Source organism: Cetorhinus maximus, chromosome 26 (assembly GCF_964194155.1).
Source record: "Cetorhinus maximus chromosome 26, sCetMax3.hap1.1, whole genome shotgun sequence".
NCBI classification, from domain to species: Eukaryota; Metazoa; Chordata; class Chondrichthyes; order Lamniformes; family Cetorhinidae; genus Cetorhinus; species Cetorhinus maximus.
The window spans coordinates 27,498,679-27,503,585 of NC_135904.1; positions in this window are offsets into that span (position 1 = coordinate 27,498,679).

Below are 4,907 nucleotides of genomic sequence, written 5' to 3' on the forward strand. Positions count from 1 at the left end.
CAGAAACCATTCTGGTCCTCCAGGCGGTAGATTTTTAATGACCATCTGAGCACAGAGGTAGGACCTCAGTTTAAGATCCCTGACAGCGCAGTACAATACTGAAGTGCCGGATGAGATTATGTGCATGAGTCCATCATGTAGGCTCAAACCCACTGACTTGGAGCCGAGATCACCACCAAATGAGCCATGTTATCATTTAATGTCACTTACTGTCACTCAGATACAACACCAAGTGATGGAGATTAGGATTTGGCAGACCTAGAATCCATTTTAGTTTGTGTCTCTTCAATTCAATACTAGCAATATATGAAACTTCATTTTTAGCTATGGTTAGGAAATAGCAATAATTTAAGTACTTTATATTAGTATTTGTATGTGTTAGAAATGAGTTTTAGCTTTAAAATTGAAGTTTGCTTTGTATTTTTGTATCTGTGTTAAGAAAGGTCAAATTGAGTTTTAGTTTCACTTTAAAAAGGTGCCTGCATTTCTAATGAAGTTTTTATGACTGTTGCAACTAAGATAAACAAACAAGAGTAGAAGAATTGGGCTGTTGCCTAGCCACAGGGGTCCAGAGAGGCAGGTCCCTCCCACAGACAAACAGAAAAGCTAGAAACAGCAGTTTGTTTTAGAAACTGTTTGAGTTCAATTGGTTTTGAAAGTAGCTGCCAGGAGAGACTAGAGAAAAAGGGGATAGATAGTAAGTCCCAAGCTAAAGAAAAATCCCAAGAATCCAGGGGAGTGGAACAGGGGGAAGACCCAAGCAGACCTTCTAGTCAAAGGAAGGGCAGAAACCTGGAAAAGGTCCTGTTAATGAAGCAAAGAGTGAGGGGCAGAGAGAAAGGCTCCAAGCTTCAGATTTAAAGAGACAAAAGCTACAGAAAGCAGATTTAAAGCGAGAACAGCTTGCAAGAGGCAAGAAGGTCCAAAGAGATAGCTGAAAGTCTGTAACTCTTTGCTATGGGCATGTGGCACAGTGGTGTACTGTTAATGCTGAGTCAGTGAAAGAGAGTGCGTGGAAGAGAGCTTGAATGCATTTGGTGACCAGGGGAGAGGAACATCAGAAAGAGAGTTTGAAACCCTGGAGGTGAACCCTTGCGGAAGGCGTCAGAGAGAAAGTGTTGATTTGGGAGAAGGTTCCAAAGCAAGTTCTTAGAGAGTGGAGATTGGAAATCCTCATGTGAAAGATGGAGTGCAGTGAGACCGGTTGGCTCACAGTGTGACAAGCTTCTGGGGGGAGTTGATAAGAGACCCACAGCATCTGGTTGAGGTGGCATCTGTCACTTGGTTTCAGAGTGTGGTGCGTCTGACCACAGGGTGCCCATTGTTTTATATGGACTGTGTATTTACTGTAAACATTAATGTATAAGATAACTTTTGCAACTTGTGTTATCCTTTCAAATCTGTGCAAATCTGTAAAGGTATAGGTCTGGGTGAAGGAGTATTGTAATACAGCTTATCTTTTCTTGTTGAATAAATGTTTTATTCTTTTGTTAAAAGTTCATCAGCTGACTCCTCTGACTCTGTTCGGCAGCTACTCTCCACGTATCTAAAAAATAAATAAAAGTTCGGACCTATCAAGTTGGGTTCCACTCTGGGATCAGGTTTGACCAGGGGTAACCTCAACTGGGATCATAACACTACACCAATTTCTAAGGAAGTCTATTGAGCTAGTTGGAACACCAGAAAGTGCACCTAGAGGGATGTATGCTAAGGGGCTGTCTACGAGCACCATTAAACTTCAATAACTCCCCAGTAGGCTTGAGAGTCTCAGTTCAAATGTGGGGGCAGTATAGGGATGAAATAACAGCCAACCCTGATTCTGCCCTTATGTGACAAGTACACACGTAAGGAGCTGCTGAATAACAGTCTGTGTGGTAGATGAAGCCTGATCAATTTTTTGCATTTCTCAAGCTCAAGAAAGCTGTGGCCAATTGTGATGTCCTGACTGTCAACGTGGCTGAGACTAATTCAATCAGCATGGTGTAGTGATCATCTTTATATATTTACCATATCTGATAAGTGTGTATAGAAACATTGCCAGCTATCCAAATCAGAATTAGTTGATCGTATATATTAGTTGTTCACGGGAGGTGGTAGCGGAGTGATATTGTCACTGGACTGGTAGTCCAACAACCCAGGTTAATGCTCTAGGGACCTGGGTTTGGAGTCATATGTAGATAAGGATGGCAGATTTCCTTCCCTAAAGGACGTTAGTGAGCCAGATGGGTTTTTATGACAATTGGCAATGGTTTCATGGTCATCGTCAGACTTTTAATTCCAGATTTTTATTGGATTCAAATTCCAGCATTTGCTGTGGTGGGATTCAAACCCAGGTCCCTAGAGCATTAACCTGGGTCATTGGACTACCAGTCTTGAACTGAAAGTCATTGTATACGTGGAGTATTGATGGGTTCGCATAATTGCATTGATTGCTGCCTTCCTGCCTTAGTAGTTAGTAGCGATTATTTATGCAAGATTTTGATGGGCTTTAATTTCGTGTAAGATGAAGTCTTTCTCTGGGTTGATTGTTTTAAAGGGAAGAATGCGTATTCTGTCTCCTCTCGTCTGGTTTCAGGCGACAATCCACACTGCACTCAACAAGCCCGGGCATGTCCAGTCCCAGGCCTTCATGGGCTGCAGGGTTCTACACTTAACTCAGCAGTTGGGTCCTCTGCCATAAAAGTCCAAAAGTCATATCCTTGTTGATGATATGAAAAATGTGGGAATTTTGAGAACCCTTCAATGTTGTGACAACCAGGCAACAAACAACATTTGGAGATTTTTCTTAAAAATAACACAAGAGCCTTTATAAGTACAGTTTAATTTTACCCCTCTTGGATTTATTTGCAATGATATCAGTTTATATTTATATATTTAAGTATTGACTAGTCCAGAATGAGTGCCCCTGGCAGAAATTACATTCTTTCACTGAGTTCAGACAAGTTTAACGTGCCTTGGATTCAAATATATCTATAAAAGGGAGACAGTTTACTACATCTGTCACATGATTGGCCCTGAGATTTCCCCTAACTGTGTGGGTGGACACCCAATGCCAGCGACTCTGAAGCTCACAGTTGCCCTCCACTTCTATGCCTCTGGCTCCTTCCAGGGCTCGGTGGGTGATCTTTGCGGTGTCTCCCAATCAGCTGTCCACACTTGTGTCAAGCAGGTTACAGATGCTCTGTTCAGACGGGTATCCACTTTCGCTGCGACCAGGCAAGCCAGACACAGCGTGCCAGCGGCTTCGTGGAGATTTCTGGCTTCCCCCGCGTCCAGGGTGCTATAGACTGCACACATGTGGCCATCAAGGCGCCAGCAGGTGAGCCCGGGGCCTTTGTCAACAGGAAGGGCTTCCACTCTATGAACGTGCAGATAGTGTGTGATCACAGGATGCTGATTCTACAAGTCTGTGCAAGGTACCCGGGCAGCTCCCACGACGCCTACATCCTCAGACACTCCCAGGTGCTGGAGCTCTTCAGTGCTCCAGCCCGGCTGGATGGTTGGCTGCTGGGTGACAAGAGCTATCCCCTCAGAAGGTGGCTCATGGCGCCACTCTGCTGTCCAAGAACAGAAGCTGAGCAGTGGTACAATAGGAGCCAGGGCACCACAAGGGCTGTGATGGAGAGAACCATCGGTCTTCTCAAGATGCGCTTCCATTGCCTGGACCGCTCAGGGGGCGCACTCCAGTACCCCCCAGATCGCGTCTCTCTGATAGTGGTTGCATGCTGCGCCCTGTACAATCTTGCACTGGAAAGGGGGGATGCAGTTGACGATGAAGAGCTTGACGCCCTGGATGGGGCTGCACATGATGAATCCAGCAGTGCCTCAGAGGATGAGGAAGCACAGGGCGATGATGAGGGGCAGCACGCTGACCCGCTACTACACCAAGGAGGCAGGGACACCCGGGACAATTTAATCCAAAGAACCTTCAGCTAGCTCCACACACATGGATTAGCAGGAACAGCATTGCCTGGCACTTCCACACGTGGCACTTAGGTGCCACATCTTCCACCTGTTCAGCTGCAAATAAGGGCTTAGTACAAAAACATCAATGTCCACTCAAACACTCATGATAAATATGTGAGAATATGTGAGAAAAAAAAATGCACCACAAACAAAAGACCTTCAGCCATTGTCCAAAAGAAAAACACACACCACTTGTTTGCGATCAGAAAAGTATGGGTCCCTATTCTAAGGCCAACACAAAATCACCAGTGACATACCCGTGGAGTGCCTCAGGTGCCTTATGCTTATGTTTTCGGGTGGTACGTCTAGGTTCCGCCCCATCGCTCGGAGTGGCTTGAGAGACAGCCTGCTGACTCTGCTGTCCTATTGGGCTCAATGACCTTGGCGGGCGTCCTCTGGCTAGAACTGGCACCTCCCCAGTTGTTGCAGCCTCAACGGAAGAAACGTTGATTGGTAGAGGGGTGGAGGAGCTGCTGCCCTCATCCGGAGCGCCCTGAGAGGAGCTCGCAGCGAGTCCCTTTCGACCTCCCTGCTCATCGCAGATGCATGGGCACCAAGTGCCGCGCTTGGTTTCCACAACATCTCCCACATTGGAAATGACCACCCGTGGCCAGTACCACTATGAGGGCTTGCAGGTCAGAGCGTATCCCAATCTTGAAATATTCCATTCGATTGAAGCCCCTCTCTGTGAGGGTCGACAATCTCTCACTGGAGGAAGCCTGAAGCTCTGCCCTGAGGGTCAAACCTTCATGTGCACTCTGCCCGGACTCCTCCGTCGCAGAGATCAACTGAACCATTTACTCATGCAACCCTGCCAGATGCAAACGCACTTCCTGCCGCCTGTCCTGCGGCTGCTGCATTGGGGACAACTCCAGAGGCACGGTCATCAGTGCCGGACTCAGCATGTGCCTCGTCCCCTGCAGCCCTCCGGGGTTCATCAG